The following is an 11,358-nucleotide window of genomic DNA, read 5'->3' as shown; positions in this document are numbered from 1 at the left end:
ATCAGCCAGTGTAAACTCTATGGATCACAATGATCCAACCCACAATCAATCATGGGGATGACGCAGGACCAAACAGTATTTTATCCCATTGTGCATGGGGTCTCCATGAGTCAGGGGCAGACTCAATGGCAGCTACCAACAACAATAAAAGCAGTAACAAGGAGATAGGGTACTAGGATGCTCACTGAGATTGCTGAACCCTGTTACCCGGCTGTTTGCCCAAATGAACTGACCCCTGGAAGACTTTGGTTGCCTCACTCCCCTCCACCGGAACTGTGCACTCCCCAGAAAGGAGTCATCAGGGATGGCTCAGGGCACCAGCAGTCCCCTCCACCCCACGTCTCACTGAAACCTTGCTATCTACCCACTCAGCCCAGGCTAGGGATGGGGTTTGTCATGGATTGAATTATGTCCCCCCAAAAATGTGTGTATCAGTTTGGCTAGGCCTTGACTCACAGTATTGTGTGGTTGTCCACCGTTTTGTGATTGTAATTTTATGTTAAAGAGGATTAGGGTGGGATTGTAACACCACCCTTACCCAGGTCACATCCCTTATCCAATGTAAAGGGAGTTTCCCTGGGGTGTGGCCTGTACCACCTTTCATCTCTCAAGAAATAAAAAGGAAAGGGAAGCAAGCAGAGAACTGGGGGACCTCATACCATCAGGAAAGCAGAGTCTCCTGCTCAGAGAAGCTCTTAGTTCAAGGTAAGACTGATGACAAGGACCTTCCTCCACAGCCAACAGAGAAACCTTCCCCTGGAGATGATGCCCGGAATTTTAGACTGTGACAAAATAAATTTCTGTTTGTTGAAGCTATCCACTTGTGATATTTCTGTTATAGCGGCACTAGATGACTAAGACAGGGTTTCCTTCAGAGATTTTTACTGACTGCAAGCTACACCCAGGAAAGCAAGGTATAGTCCCTTCTATGCCTAAACCTGACCTGTGGGCAGCCAGTGCCAGGGGCCATGACAAGCCCACAGTCATCTCCACCAACGTGCAGGGCAATCATTGGTGAGCAAGGCCAGCAGGAAAGAGTTATCCCTCAGAGAAGGCCAACAGAAGATAGAGTACATGAAGACAAGAGCTCCGCACCCAAAGACACCAACTTAAGAACCAAACCCTCAGAATATGAATGTAGTCCCAGGGGAGAAAGACTCCTGAATTGACTGCGTACTTGTCCAAAGGAGCGTGAGTTTTAAGTCCCAGATACAGAGTTCACCCTGAACTGGCAAGATTAAATGACCTACCATAAGCAGAAAGGGAGGTGGGCATTGGGAATCAAACTCTGTCTATTTTGGCATAATGGTGACACTGGTCCCTCTTCCACTAGTGACGTGAAGACTAGAATTTAGGTCTTCTGGTCCCCCATCAGATGCCTTTCCACTCCCCCATGCTGCTGTTAACTAATTTAAGTGTCAGTTGAGACTCCCTTCTGGTTATCCATTTTTATGTAGCAAACCACTCCAAAACTGAATGGAACATAAACACATTTATTGTGTGTGCTGATTCTGTGGGACAGGAATTTGGGTAGAGCACAGAAAGGACAGCTGGTCCCTACACATGATCTCTCTGCAAGATCTAGTTTGGGCTCCCTGACAGCATGGAGGCTGGGTTCCAAGAGCAAGTGTCCCCATAGAGCAAGCCGGAGGTGCATGGTATTTTTACGCTGTAGCCTCAGAAGTCACAAAGCATGGCATACTTTATCAGGAGCAGACACCCAGGTCGCACCCAGGTTCAAAAAGGAGATATAGATCCCATCATCAACGGAAGAATTGTCAAGGTCATTTTGTACAAAGACCACATGGAAGTGAAGATATTGACATGATCATCTTTGGAAAAAGAAATCTACCATAGATACAATATAAATTTTATTTCTAAGGTACAAGCTTCTCTTGTACCTTAATCAGTGCTTGCTATACTTTTAGGATCCTGGGTGGTGGTGAGTATCATTTAGTGTCCTGAAGAAACTCGTGCCTTAAAAGGAAATGAGTTCAAGTTGTCCAGAGTGTAAGTTACTCCCTGGACCTGGGATCTGTACTAGGTTTTAATGACTAAGTTTCTTTCTGGAAGACTTTGGCTCACAGGCTAGCATGAGTAGTAGGCAGTGCCTACAGAATGCAGGGCCTCTCAGAGATCATTCTAGAATCAACCTGTTCTTTACAGTCTTATTCCCAGGTCAAATGGAGATAAGTGTGCAGGCCTGGAGTCTGACTGCCTTCTTACCAGTGTGTGAACCTTGGCCTTTGGGCATGCCAGTTAACCTCTCTAAACTCCAGTTTTCTTATTCTGAAAAATGGATATAAGAAGAAATTTCTTCTGAGGAGCAAAATGTGCTGATGCATACAAAGCATTTAGTATAATGCCTGGCACTTGGAAAGTTCTCAACAAATATAAATTGAGATAAAGATGGTGGTGAACAATGCCGCGTTGGGATGGATAAGAGCAGGGAACACTTGGGGTTGATGCACGGCTAACAGCTGAGCCCTGAATTTCCCCACATGGATGGAAGACTGTAGGGCCGGTGAACAACCAATACTTCTCTAATGGGTTTTCTATTTCTTTTTTTAAATTACCACTGTGCTTTAGGTGAAACTTTGCAGAGCAAATTAGGGCCCTGGTGGCGCAGTGGTTAAGAGCTTGGCTGCTAAACAAAAGGTTGGCAATTTAAATCCACCAACTGCTCCTAGGAAACCTCTGGGGCAGTTCTACCCTGTTCTATAGGGTTGCTATGAGTTGAAATCAACTCAACGGCAACAGGTTTTTGGGTTGAGTTAGGTGAAACTTTACAGAGCAAATTAGTTTCCCATTCGATAGTTTGTACATAAAGTGTGCTATAACATTGGTTGCATTCCCCACAATGTGTCAGCACTCTCCCCATTTCTGCCCTGGGTTCCCCATTTCCATTCATCCAGATTTTCTGCCCCTTCCTGCCTTGTCTTTGCTTTTGGGCAATTGTTGTCCTTTTGGTCTCATCTAATTGACTGTTCTAAAGAGCATGTTCCTCTTGGGTGTTATTGTTTATCTTATGGGACTATCTATGGTTTGGTTGAAAGGTGGTCTCTGGGAATAGGTTTTCTTTTTAACGTCCAAAGAGAAGGGCTGTTGTGCATAAGGAATGAGGATGACTGTGCTCCTCTACTCAATAGGTTAGAAGTTGAAAGTGGTTGAAGTGATTCTGGAAAACTCAACCTTTTTTTAAAGTATCAGAGGAACAATTATGAACCAAAATTGATAAGCACTTGACTACTAGCCAAAAGGTTTGTGGTTCGAACTCACCCAAAGGCACCTCAGAAGACAGGCCTGGCCATCTGCTTCTGAAAGGTCACAGCCTCAAAAACTGCACGGAGCACAGTTCTGCTCTCCACACATGGGGTCACCATGAATCGGAATCAACTCAATGGCAACTAACAAAAACATCACAGTGTTTCTCAGACTTATTTCTATTTTGTTTTAGTTGCCAAAGGAAAGAACAAGCTAAGTTTGTATGATTTGCTTTCTTTCTTTCTTTCAACTGCAGACTTAATTCCAGACAAAATGTAAGCTTCCAAAATTTCATGTCACCACAGCATATGAAGTCTTATGGTGGCCACTTTTCTTTTTTTAATTTTCTAAAAAATTTTTATTTATTATTGTAATTTAGATGAAGGTTTACAGAACAAACCAGCTTTTCATTAAAAATTAGTACACGTACTGTTCTGTGACATTGGTTACCAATCCTATGACATGTCAACACTCTTGCTTTTCAAACTTGGGTTCCCTATTACCAGCTTTCCTATCCCCTCTTGTCTTCTAGTCTTTGTCCCTGGGCTGGTGTGCCCCTTTAGCCTCATTTTGTTTTATGTGCCTGTCTAATCTTTGGCTGAAGGGTGAACCTCAGGAGTGACTTCATTACTGAGCTAAAAGCGTGTCTGGGGCCATACTCTTGGAGTTTCTCTAGTCTGTCAGACCAGTAAGTCTGGTCTTTTTCTTTTTTGTGAGTTAGAATTTTGTTCTACATTTTTCTCCAGCTCTGTCCAGGACCGATTGTGATCCCTGTCAGAGCAGTCGGTGGTGGTAGCCAGGCACCATCTAGCTTTACAGGACTCAGTCTGGTGGAGGCTGTGGTAGCTGTGGTCCATTAGTCCTTTGGACTAATCTTTCCCTTATGTCTTTAGTTTTCTGCATTCTCCCTTGCTCCTGAAGGGGTGACACCAGTGGAGTATCTCAGATGGCCACTCACAAGCTTTTAAGACCCCAGATGCTACTCACCAAAGTAGAATGTAGAACATTTTCTTTATAAACTATGCTATGCCAATTGAGCTAGATGTTCCCCGAGACCATGGTCCCGCAGTCCTCGGCCCAGTAATTCAGTCTCTCAGGGAGTTTGAATGTGTCTATGGAGCTTCCATGACCTTGCCTTGTACAAGTTGTGCTGGCCTCTCCAGTACTGTGTACTATCCCACCCTTCACCAAAGTTACATCTATTGTCTATTTAGTGTTTTTCCATCCCCCACCCCCCCTCCTCGTAACCATCAAAGATTGTTTCTTTTGGTGTGTAAACGTTTTTATAGTAGTGGTGTCATACAGTATATGTCCTTTTGTGATTTCTTTATATATATATATCTCAGATGAAAATTTATATGCTACTTATTTTCAATTGACAATATATCATGTTCATCCTTTCATGTTATTACATATAGATCTATGTCACTCTTTTTAATAGCTATCTAGAATTCCATCATGTGGACGTTCTTATTGGTAGACACTTGGCCTATTTCTGGTTTTGGTTTTTTTGTTTGTTTGTTTTTTGATATTAAAAATATTGAGTAACTCCACTGGTCTCACCTCTTTGGGAGCAAGGGAGAATGAAGGGAACAAGATACAAGGAAAAGATTAGTCCAAAGGACTAATGGACCACAGCTACCACGGCCTCCACCAGACTGAGTCCTGTAAAGCTAGATGGTGCCTGGCTACCACCACTGACTGCTCTTACAGGGATCACAATAGAGAGTCCTGGACAGAGCTGGATAAACCTGTAGAATAAAATTCTAAGTAAAATTAAAAAAAAAAAAAGACACCAGACTTACTGGTCTGACAGAGACTGGAGAAACCCCAAGAGTATGGCCTCCGGACACACTTTTACCTCAGTAATGAAGTCACTCCTGAGGTTCATCTTTCAGCCAAAGATTAGACAGGCCCATAAAACAAAACTACACTAAATAAGCACACCAGCTAAAGGGCAAAGACGAGAAGGCAGGAAGGGACAGGAAAGCTGGTAATGGGGAACCCAAGGTCAAGAAGAGGAGAGTGTTGACATGTCGTGGTGCTGGCAACCAATGTCACAAAACAATATGTATATTAATTGTTTAATGAGAAACTAGTTTGTTCTTTAAACCTTCACCTAAAGTACAATAAAAAAAAATTGGACAATGTTGTACATATATTCTTGCACATTTGTGTGGCTATTTCTTTAGATTTTGTGGGAGACTTGCTACATCAATTAGTATGCCAATTAAAACTTTTGATAGATATTTCCAAATCGCCCTCCCAAAATGCTGAACCAATTTGTACTCTCATCAACAGAGTATGAGCATCTTCCCCTCCCCACCCATCTTAGCCAACCCTGGATGCATCAACTGAACATTTACAGGTTCACATTCTTATGGGGAATTCTCTATGGTGGAAGACTACTGCTTACGAGAGTTGTTGACTTTGCCACTAATAATAACAAATAAAGTTTAAGCACCATCTCTAATGACCTCTAGTAGGTAATCAGTTTATAAAAATATAATCATGTGGCAGTTTGCTTTTTTTTCATGGGTGGCCAGGAACAAACCAGTATAAGTGGAAAGTGAATTATCTTCCCCTTTCCCTCCCTATCTCTGTTTAATTATTTATGCAGGTTCAACTAAGAACAATTCTTGAGCAGTGTCAAGAAAATATTAATGGCATCATTCCTCCCTCACCTCCCAATCACATGACTTTTTTTTCTGAACACTTAAGCATATAATTGGTTATTTATTATTAAAACCCCAGTGATGTAGTTCAGAAGTCAGATTGTGAAGCAGTAACTCTACCACTGCAGGCAGCACTTAGAGTCATGTGAAGACTGCATGGTTGCCATCCACTTATTACACAAGACACCTTCCTCATTTCTCAATAGCTGAGATGAAGAAGTCACTAAATGAGAAGGGTTGGGGGAAATCAGCTGAGTCAAAAAGAAAGACCACAATGGCAGCAGCACAGGGTAAAATGGTCCCTAAACCCAGTCTCTTCTGCAGATTTGTAGCATTATAAGCACCTATCTGAGGCACTGGTGGTTCAGTGATAGAATTTTTGCCTTCCACGTGGGAGGCCTTAGTTCAATTCCCAGTCAGTGAACCTCATGCACAGCTACTACCCATCTGTTGGTGGAGGCTTGTGTGTTGCTATGATGCTGAATAGGTTTCAGTGGAGATTTCAGCCTTAGAGTAGGAAGAAAGGCCTGGTGATCTACTTCTAAAAATCAGCCAATACATTCTCTGTGGGTGGTGGTTGCCTTTTGGCAGGACACTGGCTGCTCGCCCAAGCCCTGCCATACTTGGACATGGCAAAGCACACAGGCTAAACACCAAGGAGAGCGACTAACTGCTGCCAAACCTGAGGGCTGTGGGATAGAATGAGCTGGTAGGCAGTGAGGCCATCTTCAAACAGTTCCATTTCAAAGACTTCACTAGAGCTTTTGGGTTCATGACAAGGGCGGCCCTGCAGGCTGAGAAACGTGACCACCATGCTGAATGGTTTAATGCGTACAACAAGGTTTACATCATCCTGAGTACCCATGAGTGTGCAGGCCTTTCAGAGAGGGACATAAAGCTGGCCAGCTTCACTGAACAAGTAGCAGTATCCATGACATAGGCTGTCCTTTCTCTTTTAATTCCTCAGGGAAGAGGGGTGGCTGAATTGGTTTTTTTTTGTCTTTTTTTTTTTTTTAAATTGTACTTTAGGTGAAGGTTTACAGAACAAATGGTCTCTCATTAAACAGTCAGTACACATATTGTTTTATGACATTGGTTAACAACCCCACAACATGTCAACCCTCTCCCTTCTTGGCCTTTTTTTTTTTAATTTTTTTGGTGGAAATATACATATCCAAAGATACACCATTTCAAAAATTTCTACATGCACAATTCAGTGACATCGATTACGTTCTTCCAGTTGTGCTGCTATTCTCACTTTAGACGAAGGTTTGCAAACAAAATAGTTTCTCATTAAACAGTTACTACACATGTTGCCCTATGACAATGGTTAAGAACCCCACTACATGTCAACACTGTCCTTACTCAACCTTGCGTTCCCTCTCACCAACTTTCCTGTCCCCTTCTGCCTTCTAGTCCTTGTCCCTGGACTGCTGTGCCTCATTAGTCTCGTTTTGTTTTATGGGGCTGTCCAATCTCTGGCTGAACCGTGAACCTCGGAAGTGACTTTACCACTGAGCTAAAAGGGTGTCTGGGGGCCATACTCTCCGGGTTTCTCCAGTCTCTTTCAGGCCAATAAATCGGGTCTTGTTTGTGTGTGTTAGAATTTTGTTCTACTTCCTTCTCCAGCTCTGTCCAGAACCCTCTGTTGTGATCCCAGTCAGAGCAGTCAGTGGTGGTTGGTGGGCACCATCTAGCTGTAGTGGACTCAGTCTGGTGGATGCCTTGGTAGCTGTGGTCCATTAGTCCTTTGGACTAATCTTTTCCTTGTATCCTGTTCTCTTCATTCTCTCTTGCTCCTGAAGGGGTGAGACCAGTGGAGTATCTTAGATGGCTGCTCACAGGCTTTTAAGACCCCAGAAGCTACTCACCAAGGTAGAATGTAGAACATTGTCTTTATAAACTGTGTTATGGAGTAGCTGAATTGGGAATCCAGGGAAGGAGCTGGGAGCCCTTGGTCCTAAGATCTTGCTGAGTCATAATTGCCAAGTCTACCCAGCTGCCTCTGTCTGGGAGTGAGTTTTTGCTGTAGAAAGGAGAGGACCGCTTTACTGACGCTTCCCCATACACCACTCTCTTCACCCTTGGGGCTCTGTTACATGTATGCTAATTTGAATAAGCTCTTCCCTTTCTTTGCAACTTCCCAGCAGTCATGATTTTCTTTCCCAACTGCACTTTCTGATTCATTTCCCAAGAGGCTGTCGTAGAGGAGGATACCAAGTCTTATCTTAGAAACCAGGACCCTAAAGTAAACCTTATCCTAAGTAACAGAAACACATGTGTTTTATGCCTCATATAAAACTATTGTGTCACTCAAAACAACAAAACAAACAAATAAAAAACCTCTATGGATCACAATGGTCCAATCCACACCAATCACGGGGATGGTGCAGGACTGGGCAGCATTTTGTTCGTTGTGCGTGGGGTTGCCATGAGTCAGGGGCTTACTCCATGGAAGCTAACAACAACAAGAAGCACCTGTCTATCGCAGCTGAAATGAGCCGCGTTAGTCTGTGTGATCCCAACTCAAGGTGTGTGCACTGGGCCAGCACGGGGAGAAGGTGAGACGGTCAAAACTGAAAGTTTGTAAGCATGCAGAGATGAATAAGATAAGAGCAAATAGTGTAGGATCCTTGAAGACTTGGGACCATATTTGTTCTGTATATTCTGTGCCTTGTACGTGGATCCTGAATACTAAAAAGGCTTTTGGGAAAGGCTTACTAATCTGGTGTCCACAGACCTCTGGGGTCCATGGAGAGATTTTAAGGAGTCCATGAACTTATATGAGGAAAAAAGTTCATCTTTATTTTCACTCATCTTTGACCAAAAATTAGCACACCCTTCAATTACAGATGTAGCCAACAAACCAGGACAATATTAGCAGTATCATGACTTTGTCACCATAAGACATCAGATATTTTATATCATATTACAGTTGTTTTATAGTGTTATTTATGCTTGTCACTATTTCAAAAGTATAGCATTAAAAAAATCCACCATTGGAGGCACAAAAGAGACCTGTACGTTATCATGCTACCAATTTGATTTTTACATCTTGGTGAATGTATTTCAATATACAATGACTTTGTAATTTTATGTATTTTATTTGTAGGCATCTAAAAACATTTGTGAGAAAGGATCCATAGGTCAGGGCTGGAAAGATCCTGCTTTAGGGGACACCTGTGTATTCAGGTTGTTGGACTTTGGGTTGTATGCCACTGGTTACAAGTTATCAGGGTCACCATGGAAGTTTTAAAAGTGAGAAGGGGAAAGTTGAGCTAACATTTAAGCCAGGAGGTTTCATTGATAAGGAAGGAGGTTAGTGACCAAGGCTACTGTGATGGTTAATATTGTGTGTCAACTTGGCTAGGCCATGATTCTCAGTGTTTGTATGTGATCACTCTCATGATTAAATCTGCTGTAAGCAGCCAATCATTTGAAAGGGATTTTTCTTGGGGTGTGGCCTGCATCTGAATATAAGCAGATGTTCTGGCTTTTTGCTTGCTTTGGGTCCTGCGGCCGCCTCCTGTTCATCTGACCTCCGGTTCTTGGGAGTTGAGCTATCAGCTTATCTGCCGATCTTGGGATTCGTCGATCTTCACAGCCCTGATCTCGAGTTTGCCAGCCCCTGCAGCTACATGAATTGGGAGAAGCCTCTATCCTAATCCACGGACTTGGGACGTTCCAGCCTCTACAATTGCTTGAGCTGTTTCTTTGATATAAATCTCTCTCTCTCTCTCTCTCTATATATATATATATATTTATATACTTTACTGGTTTTGTTTCTCTAGAGAACCCAGTCTAAGACATTTTGGTACCAGGAGTGGGCTGCTGCTGTAACAGATACCTAAAATGTGGAAGTGGTTTTGAAACTGTGAATGGATAGAGGACCTGAAGCAGCAGATAACCAGCAGCAGCAGAACCGGGAGACCAGCTTGAGATGGCACTGGAGCCAACCCGTGGAGCGAAAGCTGAGTGCCTGTGTGTAGGAGGCTTCCTGGAGGAGTGGGGTGCATCCGAGCACTTATCGGTGGAGCTAGGCTTGCTGACCTATGGAGCTAGGGAGCTGAGTGCTTTCCAGCCAAAGTTTACTGGTGGAATGAGGTGCCTCCAGGCACTTATCGGTGGAGCTACAGAGCTTTGGAACACTTGCCCCAGCAGGGCCGATGAGGGCATGAGGCCTGAGGAACCAAGAGGCCACAGGAAGCACAAGCTGAAGAGACAAGGAACACAAGAAGCAAGCTGCTTCAGTCTCAAAAGGTGCGGCCAAGATCTCTGGGGTTTCAAAGGGTGGAGCCAGGACCTCTGATGTTTCTAAGCATGGAGTTGCCACTCCGATGGACTAGGAGAATGGTGCACCTAAAGCCAAGGGAGCAGAGTTGCTGTCCCATTGGGCCTGGAAGGCAGAGCTGAAGCCCAGAGCCTAGGGGCCTCCACTCAGAATCTGGAGAGTGGCCAATACCTAGAGTCTGAAGGGCCGGGCTATTGTGTAAATGGTCTCAGAAAACAGAGGATTATTTTCAAGCCTTGAGGGCTAATATAAGGTGTTCCGCTGACTTGCTTGGTGCCTGTTATGCCTTCTTTTCCTCCAATTTCTCCTATTTGTAATGGAAATGTCTAGCTTGTGCCTGTTCTGCCATTGTACTTTGGAAGCAGATAACTTGTATTCTAGATTTCACAGATGAAGAGGAATTTTTTGGCTTTTGGACTTGGAGTTGATTTAAGACTTTTGCTACGATATGATAGGGTGAATATGTTTTACATGTGGCAAGGACATGAATTTTTGGGGGCCAAAGAGTGGAATGTCATGGATTGAATTGTGTTCCCCCAAAATATCTGTCAACTTGGCTAGGTCACGATTCCCAGCATTGTATGATTGTCTGCCGTTTTATCATCTGATGTGATTCCCCTATGTGTTGTAAATGGTATCACTATGATGTAAGAAGATGGGTTAGCAGCAGTTATATTGATGAGGTCTACAAGATTAGACAGTGTCTTAAGCCAGTCTCTTCTGAGATATAAAAGAGAGAAGTAAGCAGAGAGACATGGGGACCTCGTACCACCAAGAAAGCAGTGCCAGGAGCACAGCGCGTCCTTTGGACCTGAGGTTCCTGCGCTGAGACGCTCCCAGACTAAGGGAAGATTGATGACACGGTCCTTCCTCCACAGCCGACAGAGAAAGAGTTCCCCTGGAGCTGACACCCTGAATTTGGACTTGTAGCCTACTGGACTGTGAGAGAATAAACCTCTGTTTGTTAAAGCCATCCACTTGTGGTATTTCTGTTATAGCAACACTAAGACAGCTGCTAAGTACAAACTTGCATGGTATTATGCTTGCACAGCCAATCTGATGTTGGGTCCAACTACAACACAATCATGGTCAAGAACTCTGGAGCTATGTGAAGGAGATATAGAATCC

General features: G+C 43.6%; 1 pseudogene; it reads left to right on the top strand.

Moving 5' to 3' along the window:
- The first annotated feature begins 928 nt into the window (after positions 1-928).
- LOC101352727 (pterin-4-alpha-carbinolamine dehydratase pseudogene) lies at positions 929-6,879 on the top strand (annotated as a pseudogene).
- Positions 6,880-11,358: the final 4,479 nt, after the last annotated feature.

This window comes from Trichechus manatus, unplaced genomic scaffold, assembly GCF_000243295.1.
Source record: "Trichechus manatus latirostris isolate Lorelei unplaced genomic scaffold, TriManLat1.0 scaffold00082, whole genome shotgun sequence".
NCBI classification, from domain to species: Eukaryota; Metazoa; Chordata; class Mammalia; order Sirenia; family Trichechidae; genus Trichechus; species Trichechus manatus.
Note: the sequence above shows the minus strand (reverse complement) of the source record. Positions and strands in the feature narration are given on the sequence as shown.